Below are 10,464 nucleotides of genomic sequence, written 5' to 3' on the forward strand. Positions count from 1 at the left end.
TGTGCATGCAGAGAACCTGATCCGACCCGATTCCCTCACATAAGAAGCAGAATAGAGAAAACAGGCAAGCCGTTCATTTCTATGTGAGGTTATAGCTCGTTGACAAACAGGCAGTAAAAAAGTGATTTATGATTTCATTGAAAAATTACTTCGGCCTTTGTTACAAAGCAACGAGAGTAATTAGTTGCATGATTTCAACAGGTCTCTTTTCAGAAGTATTTTAACATACTCAAATGTATCAAATATTAAGTGGATTCTGGTGTTTATGCTACTGCTCAGGTGGAAAATGGCCATATCTTTAAATACGAGGTAAGAGTCTTTTAAGCTGTAAGAATAGTTAAATGGAGTCCTCAGTTATACTGAAGATGTATTTAGTATCAGATGGCAATGTGGTTATGGTGGAGGGTGAGGAGGAAAAGTGAAAAAGCTCTGATATAGTGTCTGGACTGACAGCCACAGAGTCCACAAGGGCTTAAGACTGTCTCACTGCAGTATCAGCAAGCATTTAAGGGCTCTGGCATGAACTTCTGGAGACTTCCCCAAAGATTTTTAGCAAGTCTGCAACTCTGTAGGTTTCAAAGGGAATAGCCCATAATTCATTGCAATATTGACATCAGTAAATAAGGACACTGGGGAAACATTCAAGAAAGTAAAGTTTATGAAGCCCACCAGGTAGAAATGTAAACCACAACTATATACGTATAACCCTTATTACATCTTGTATTGCTCTGTACATTATTGCGTATCTTGAGACAAATATGTTGTAATGACACACCCATAATAATTTCAATCTGTGCAAGATCCACACATCACATTCTCACTCCTGACTCATTACATATTGACGCTTAGTCAAGGCCCTTTTGAACACCTGGGTACCCCTTTTGCGTAATTTTTAGATATTTAAGGCTCAGTGGTCAAGTTCGCAATGCTTAGCAACAACAAATATGCAACGTCAGGTAGAGTTAACAACAATAAATATGCAACGTCAGGTAGAGTTAACAACAATAAATATGCAACGTCCGGCCGTTAACACATAAGTTAATTTACGTCACATTGCGTAACTTACGCAATTTACGTAACCTGCGTAACTTAAATAAAATATTTAATGTTGACTTTTTGTTTCACACAGGACACGAACACCGGTCTCCTGGTTCAAAGTCTGGGTTCTGGCCCTCCATCCACCCCAACCATCTCCTTACACAGTACTTTCTGCTAAATATCATATACCTAACTTTCAAAAACTGACACTACAGTGTTTCCCCCATTGTGTTGAACTATGAAGCTGTGATCTGGGATCCCAGTGCATTACAAACTGACAATGATGACACAACTGATGGGTCTTGACCATGCATCCATATGTGACGAGTCAGGGAGTGAGAAAGGGTTGATCCACAACCCTGCACCGTTTTTGTAACACATTTTGTAACATAATTGTACTTCTGTAAGAAGACCCACAGGCTTTCACTTTGAAAGAAGAAAATGTTAAAAATTAAAAACAAATCTTATTCTTATTTAAAGGTCCAGTGTGTAATATTTAGGAGGATCTATTGAAAGAAATGCAATATAATATACATACATATACATATTTTCAGTGGTGTATAAAGACCTTATATAATGAACCATTATTTTTTTATTACCTTTAGAATGAGCTATTTCTGTCTACAGAACCACAGGTCTACCCTACATGGAAGTCACCATGTAGCGCCAGCATGTTTCTACAGTAGCCCAATCAGACAAACTGTTCTACAGAGCACGTTTCGTCACTACGTTGAATACATATGAAGAATAGGAAAGAAGAATAAGAAGAAGGAGTAGTAGTAGTCGTCTGGTTTATTAGAAGAAAGAAGAGAAGTGAAATTAGGACAAATGGAGGACCACATATATTATTTAGCACAGGTTTAGCACACCGTAGCTTCTACTACACGCTTGCAAAGGGAAGAGTTGTGAGTCATGAGTGAGCTGTTGGTTGCAACTCGCAACCCTCACTACTAGATGGCACTAAAACGTACACACTGAACCTTTAACACAGTTCAACAGTAAATGTCCTTAATGTGAAACTGAGGTAAAATACATTTCACAATACAGTCATTTTCAAAACGACTACATATTAGACATAGAGTCTAGACAAGATTTCCATTACGTAGTTCAAGTTTCTTGTTATTACCGCGTTCCTTTATTAAAAATATTACTGTGTTTAACACACAACTAAAAAGCATTTCTATTTTGAAAATAAAGAGTAAAAGGCATGACAACCATCCTTTTGCTATTGTAGAGTTCACAAATATGTAGTCAGTGTGGTTTACAAAAAGTTAATGGTTCTGGAGGCAGTCATGTGTATCAGCCCAAACAGAGCTTCCTAAACTTCCTCAATCTGCTTTCAATTGAAATTGTGTGGTCACCTGCCCTCTCTAAACTAATTTGAGCAAAAGATGATATTTTAAAAATTTGGTAAACATACATTTAAATCCCATACAAAATGAAAATAAATTAACAATAATGTACAAATCAAATAGTAACTCAGCTTTTTTCCTGCCTAAATGTATACATTAGCTCAAACTGCTATTTAGTCATTTACTTAAAGCTCTGTTAGCAAGAGACACTAAATTCAGTTAAAAGAGGACAATAAAACACTTTGGTCACATTGCTGTGTAACCAGAAGTCTAAATTATTTTGTAACGTTTTTAACTTCATGCTACCCTTGTTTACTTGTTTTCAACAAAATTAGCAAAGAACAAAATAACATTGTCAAGTCTTTAGATAAGTTATTAGATGATCCTTCAGAAATCTGAGTAAAGATTTCTACCATGAATGGCATTGTGGTGGATTCTCAAGGCTTCCAGCATGCAGCATAGTTAGCAAGGCGAGCATGGTTAGCATGCTAAAGATAGTTTCCCGTCACTGAATGACCTGTCATGTATATGAGAAGAACTAATGAGTCTGGTGTGAGAGTGTGTGTGAAGCCTCCACATATACGTATATGCCCTTGAATAATTTATGTACATTTAAAGTTAAATGTGACTAGTTTTTATTTTCTGCCATTATTTGACTGATAAAACTATAATTTCCTTTCCATGTGTATATCCCTAAAGCTTTGTGTATGGGTGTATTATCTTTGAACATTATAATCATATTAAATGTATCCAAATATTCCTTAATTTTCCTTGTGTACATGATATAGCATTGTGGATAGCATGGATTGCTTTATTTCTCTACAAGCTGTTGTGTGAAATTTGTGGGTGTGTTTGCATGTGTGTGACTGTTTGTAAGACATTTCTGTCAGTCCCTAAGTGTAATGATGACATTATCGTCCTGTCCTTTCCACAGCATTTCCCCTTCAAAATCTAGCATCTTGTGTTTGCGGCAGCGCAGCAGGATGCCCACCACCTTATCTGAGATCTTCACGTAGCGATCAAAGAGCCGTCCGAAGCTAATGATAGTCCTCCCCTCTTTATCCTTAAAGCCCATGTCTCTGATAATCCATACCATCTCTTCCATCTCCCTGTGGATGTGTTTTTGGGCTCTGTCCCCCCTCTCTGCCGTCTTGGATCCGTCTTTGGGGCGACCGTAGCCGGAGTCGCCCTTGCGGAGGCGCTGGGCCATGGCATACTCATGGTCAAACTCCTCGCTGAAGGGGTTCAGCTTCTGGCCCTCAATGTGCTGCTTGGACCACTGCTGCCAGCGGTTTTTGATGTCCCCTGTAGTGGCAACCTTAATCTGGAGACAAAGAATAGTGGCCAGGTTAACATCAGAGTTTAAAAAGCATCCGATATTTTCCATACAAACAAATGAACAAAGCGAAACATCTTATGTAAATTAGGTTTATTAAAGGGGCACCTCCAGGGCCAAAAGCTGGACCCCTTCAGATGATGTCCTAGTGGCGTCATCAGAGTTATCTTTACCTGAAAAATTGCACTATAGAGTTTGAAAAGAAGACATTTACAATCAGATGGATATAATGGAGGAATATTAAGTTGTATTATTGGAAATGTAGCATCCAGCATTTTCAGAATTCAGGACTTTACACCCTAAAAAACAAAATCTGTGAGTAAGCTTTGTTTGGACCACATTTCCATAACCCCTGCTACTTTCTGTCTTAAAGAGGCTGTTGCTCTCTTTCAGTTAAAACTAGTTTGGTATTATTTTTTTCAGATCTGCTAAGGATTCTGCATCGACCCCACACCTCTGCCCAATCTTTAAATAAACTCCCCTCCAGTTGGTGTAATTGATCCCCATCTTGGCCTTTGCTTCACAGCCAGACATACACTAATGGCAATACTGTATGTATGCTAATATAAACTAGCATGCACAGACGTATTTTACATCCAGTATTAGTAATTTTGTGAAAAGCAGTGCTATTACTAACCAATTCAAACTTTAAAAAATCCTTCTCTACATCTTCTCATCTCTAATTCTTCCTCCCTTTCTCCATCCTCTTTCATTTTGTATTTGTCTTGCTTCTCATAATCTCTTCCTCTTTTCTGTCTCTATGCCTTCATTCATCAACATCTTCTTTCCCTTCCTATTTAATCTCTTCACCCACTAAGACCTCCCTGTCCCCCCTTCCCCCCTCCTATCACCTCCCTCGGTATTTTCCTCAGCTTGCCAGGTCTTCAGATCAATGTCACCATATCTCTTTGGTATTTGTGCTATGAAAAGTGAAGACTTGTTACAGAGGGACCTTCCATGAAACCCTAAACCTGTAAAGTGATAATGTTCCTGATCCCATTTTTTCTTCTTTGAATTTAACCTCCGTCTTTGTTTCTAGGCAATGGTTGCCGTGTTTCTGCTCTGCACTTGTGACCAGTAGTGGAAAAGTAAAGTATATTCAAGTATACATTTGAGTTATCTGTACTTTACTTGGGCATTTCCATTATATGAGAGAAATTGTACTTTTTATTTCACTACATTTCAGTCCAACAGCTTTAGTTACAAGTTACCTGTCAGATCAGATCAGTTTATAAAATATGGCCCATTGTAATAGATTAAACTACTCAACAGCATGCAAAGTACTTAAAGTTGGCAGTCCTAATGTATACCCTGTGAAAGGAGCCATTCTAAATAATGGTGACTTTTACTTTTATACTTAAGTACACATTGCTAATTGATTTTATTAATTATTATTTAAATTCTTAAATAATTCTGTATCTTAACTTTTTTTAGAGTATTTTACAATATGGTATTGCTACTTTTATTTAAACTGTCTAATCAACATTTATATAAACACTGGATCAGAAGACTGTGTGTAATGTATGTGGTGTTGCTTGTAATGACAAATACACAGACCACACACCTGACTTTGCAGTTTGTTTAGCTTTTAGCTCATTTTATGCACTTTTGCTGTTTGGGTTCTATCTCTGCGCCTTCTTCAACATTGTTTCCAGAAGCAGCAGCCATTTTAAGCAGCAGCACCCTATTTTTCTAAGGTGCAGACCAAATCAGAGCTGGTGTTTGTTTGCATTTAACAAACATATCTTAAAGGCTGATGGCCAGATTGCCAAGAAATCTGTTCCATTAAACCAACCTCAATGCCATTGGGCATTTCTTCTTCTTTTGATTATTAATATTTACATGTTATTGTTTAACATGGACAATACATTTATCAAATAATTTTAATTCAGATGGCATTCCCATTACATTACATGAACATTGCAAACTCATCCAAATATATATAAAGTTATTTTTCCCTAAATTATTCTTGTCTCTCATATTACCTCTTTCTCCCCTGTTGTCCTTCACTGCCCTCTCCCCCTTCACCCAGTTTTCCCTCCCTGGCTGTTCCACCTGAAGGTCAGGTTGGAGAACATGTTGCAGAGCATGACTATATTTATTTACATATATTCCACTGCGCTGCGGTCCAGCTTGTGTTTTTATGAGTTGGACTTGCTCTCTGGCAACCCTGTTGACACATCAAGGGGCTACTGGTCGGCTCCTTTTCCTTTTATAGACGGTTTTAGTGTTGGAGCTATGCAACTGTTATGCAGTCAGGTGTCCATGAGGGAATAGGATTTCTTCAGGTGACATCAAGGGGCCTTCTGCTTTAACTTGTGTATTCCATATGACTTGCATGGGAATATTTATGCTCAAATTTAGCGTATTTGTCCTCGACTGTGTGTTTGATTCAGAAAATGCAGACAGGAGAAACTCATAACTGTCTGGTAAAAACTTCTGTCTCATACTTGAAATTAAGGGCAATCAAGGTTTGACTTATTGACACATATTAGGTCTTCTATAATCCTGTCACCAGCAACACTAAAAAGTACAAAGGATCAGTATTCTCACAATCTCTATCACAAAATAAAATGTCTGGGTGTCTGAGCCAAAAACTTACTAATAAATCTACTAAATGGCAATTGACTAATAACAGGGCATTTAAGGAATGGGAAATATAAATCACATATGAGTACCATGGTCAAGTTTGCTATAATGATATCTTGTTTTTTTTTGTTATTCATTAATATTATTATTACGTTTTCTTTCTTTTCTTTCTAAGCAACTGTATTGTATTAGCCTAGTCAGCTAACTTCTCATTCAATTTAATTTTAAGTGCAGCAGAACAAGCTTATAGCAAAACACTGACCTATCATCAGTTTCTAAAGTTGTCAATGTGTTATCCAACAATCCAACCTATGTTACGTGTCTAGGAGCCATGAAACTATATTATTATTATGAATTATTATATTCATTTGAAATCGTGTTTCTGGCTACCTGATTAATGAATGTCAGTCCAATATTCACTGTCCTTTTAGCCCTTGCTTTAGCAGCTAAATTCTCAAGGGGTGGGTTTATCACTGCAAGTGACACCAATTCCACATTACACACAGTTTAAGATCCTTTGTTAATATAAAAATATTGATTGGTTTAGCTTAAGTTAAATTTAAATTCATGTTGAATCATTTTAAATTATGTTGGTAACATAATATCATCATGTTTAAACTTTATTCCATCCATTTATAATCTTTGTAATATACCACTCTACCTTGGGTCTGTTTGTCTGTTTCTTGGGCTGGATGTCACCCTGCTCAGTTTTTGGTTCACCGTTGTCGCTGAGCCCAGCATCCTCTCCCAGCCCACTGTCCTCTGTGTCAACACTGCTGCTCCTTGACCCCAGCTTCTTCTCCTGGAGCACCAGCTTCCTGTCTTGAATGACCCCTCCTCCTGCGTTCTGTAGCGCCCTCATCTGGCGCCTCCGTGTCGGGGACTCGTTGCCCAAGAACGGCTTGCTCTCTTTGGGACCCAACTCCATCTTCTCTCTGATAGCGTTGACCAAATCGCTGCTGCTGCACTCACTGCGTTTCGGCTGGACAGTCTTGTTCACAACACAGGTCCGGATCTTACTCCCACTGTTAGCAGCATCAGCTGCAATTAAGCGTGGGGTAACGGTGAGTTTGACCACATGGTCTCGCTCTTTTTTGGCTTCTTCTTCAATAGATGAAGGCATCCAGCCACTTGGGATGGCGTCCTGCTTGTTGGTGTGGTCATTAGCCCAGCCCTGCCAGTTCTTGGTCAAGCTGGCTACCATAGCAGCGCATTTTATCTTCCGTACTGCCCGTTGGAAAGCCTGAGGCTCTGTGGTGAAACTGTGGTGGTCCCACCACTACTCATGGTGACAGGTACTAGAAGGGACGTTTCCTAGAAATCCTTCCTAATGCTTCAGAAATGTTCTCTGTTGTTGGAAAATTCCAATAAGCAGATTGTGTTTTCCTAGATCCATAGTGAATTCTTAGAGTTTCTATGTGTCTTTGAGTTGCACTGTTTCCAGTGTTTTTAAACTGTCCAAAAATGAGAGGTTAGCTCAATGCATAATATAATAACAAAGCATAAGAAATAAAATAAAAAATTGATTTTGAATTTGTTTGAACAAATATTGAGCTTGGTTCCAGATTCCACTTAAATCTTCTCGCAAACTTCCCAGATGATCGGGACAAAAGTCTATCCGCCTCTGCCTTTATAGCCGAGTTGGATCTTCACAGAAATATCCAGAGCCTTTCAGATAGTCAGTCGGTCAGTGGGTGAGCCCCTGGTGTGAGGAGTGCGAGGACTTTGGCTATAATCCTCTGATGAAGCCCCTCTGGCTCCAAACCGACCTTTAAATAGTGAAGGGTCGTAAAGGAAGTGATGTCGCGCGATGTCCACGTGAGACAGGAAAGTCCAGTGTCAACATTCTTGTTATTGACACAGGTTCATGCACGCACAAGCGCGCGCACACACACACACACACACACAGTGACTGAGGAGTGGAATTTCTCCCAGTGGGATCCATGGAACAGGTGTCCAGTGTTTTTAGCTCTGAGGTTTCTGTCCTTACACACAAATACACTGAAACAAGAAACAAGAACAGGCCTTTGCTCTGAGTCAGTCTGCTATACATGGGGGACAAGCATGTGTGTTCATTGTGTATATATAGGGATGTTTTCATTCAAATACACAACTTTCCTTTACTGCACGACAAGCTTATGCTTTGATGGGAGTGTAAATGTTTTAAATTAAGTCACATACAAACCATCTTGAGTGTGTGTTTGTCTGCATGTCTGTGAATGCCTAACTGTAACTATTTCAGTGTCTGTGTATATTTGTGAATGTGTGAGTGTGATATTCTGGATTATGATTCATACTGTATGTGTGTTAGATTCAATTAAAGGGACTCCATATTGGCTTCAAATGCACCTTACTCACTTGTTGTCTGCACTCATCTGATGTTTTTAAAATGGCTGTAATTGTTTTTACAATTATTTTTGTTTCTTGATTGGTTGTGTGGATATTTTTTGAACTGTGGTCATGGTATCTTGTATACCTGATATAGTCAATAAAGGGTTTTTATTTCTGTGTGATGCCAAGTGTTTGGCCCATCCCACATGGAATTACATGCACTGCTATTTATTAAACATCAAAACAATATTACATGCATCTTCTGGTAACTTTCAAATAAAAAAATCACAAATTCAGAAATGAATAATTACGTTGCCATGAATAATTTTAAATTATTAACTCAAATTGTTACCAAACTCTTTATATAAATAAGTCTTAGAAACTGACTGCTTCCGTAGTTTTATCTGAAAAGAGTCTGTTTATGTTTGTAATGAACAAACAAAACAACTTTGCTGCTAATGAACCTGTTTGTTTTTCACTACATATTCCCCAGTGACTTAACTCTCATATGGCTTGTTACATAATATGTACACTGTGATATAAGATTCTTCTTGGCAAACCTCATTAATGACAGTCATTATAATCAGCACAGGGGAAAGTAAAACTGTAGTTTGAGTGACAGAATGACTGAGAGATTTATTGTGCGATTACCGATTAATTAGCAGCATCCAGTCATTAGTGTTCATTAAACAGAATTAAATGAGACATTTCACCAAAGAAATCTGAGATGACTTCCAACTGTGGTACTAATTCTCTTTGATTCATGCTTTAATCCTTTTTTCTTACTGCTGTCATCCTTATAGCATATATACTATTGAATGTAATTTATAAGAGCAGAAAATATGTTTTTGATTGATTTGAAAAGCCAACAGACAATGAAGAAGCTGTGTAGTTGCAGTTAGTGTTTATCATGACATTTAGTTGAACCTTGTTGCATCACCGTCATGCACAAAATACAATGTAAAGATAACCACTCAGGTATTATTGATTTACTTGATGAACCAAAGCATAATTATAAATTAAGAAATGTTGACAATGCTGTTTGTGAGAATTAATAATACGTTTCAGTCCTGCTAAACCCTTTCTATCTCTTCTGAGTGTCTGCGGACTAAAATAACCAACCGGGGGCCAAGCTGTCACCAGCTCAGGTTTCTGGCATATGTGTGTGTGTGTGTGCATGTGAGTGTGTGTGCTTCAGGTTCCTGGCCTCATGCCAGCAGCTGCCTCACGTGCACGCTCCCACCACCCACTGTGCACGGCAGGCTTGCACAGAAATAGACATGCCTGGCACTTGAAAGATATGAGAAAGGTGTGAGCGCGTTGTGTAATGAGACGAGTATATAGACGTGACTTAATCAGAGGAAAGGCTCTTTTTATATTGTATGTGAACCGTGAGTCACTGGCTGAATAATAATTGTCGATCCCTGTAGGAAAACTCTTTGTGTTTCTTCACCTGCAGCATAGAGCAGGTTCAGCTCTGCTTAATGGCACTATGATAACTTCAGACTGAAATTAGAAACGTTGTTGTACATTTTGATGAAAAAGTAAAAAAGACAAACCTAAAAGTAAGAGTCACATGCAAATGATTTAAAAAAAAATAGAGAAGAAAAGAAATCAATGTCAAACTGTCCCCATCAGTAATATAAACACAGATATTTGTATATAATACAATAGATTTGTAATATAAACATACCTTACACTTTCGCAAATTTCAATAGATTTCTGTGGGTTTCACTCAGGATAAATTGTTGATTTGCTTAACTAGAAATACAAAAAGATAGAAAAAAGTAATAAAAATGATTAAGTTATTAATGGAAA

The 10,464-nt window shown here is 38.0% G+C and overlaps 1 pseudogene; it reads right to left on the reverse strand.

Moving 5' to 3' along the window:
• Positions 1–1,812: 1,812 nt before the first annotated feature.
• Positions 1,813–7,703, reverse strand: LOC119900024 (annotated as a pseudogene).
• Positions 7,704–10,464: the final 2,761 nt, after the last annotated feature.

The sequence above is a fragment of the Micropterus salmoides genome, unplaced genomic scaffold, assembly GCF_014851395.1.
Source record: "Micropterus salmoides isolate LMB-PRFRI ecotype aquatic unplaced genomic scaffold, ASM1485139v1 Ms_hic_scaffold_1, whole genome shotgun sequence".
In the NCBI taxonomy this organism is placed as follows: Eukaryota; Metazoa; Chordata; class Actinopteri; order Centrarchiformes; family Centrarchidae; genus Micropterus; species Micropterus salmoides.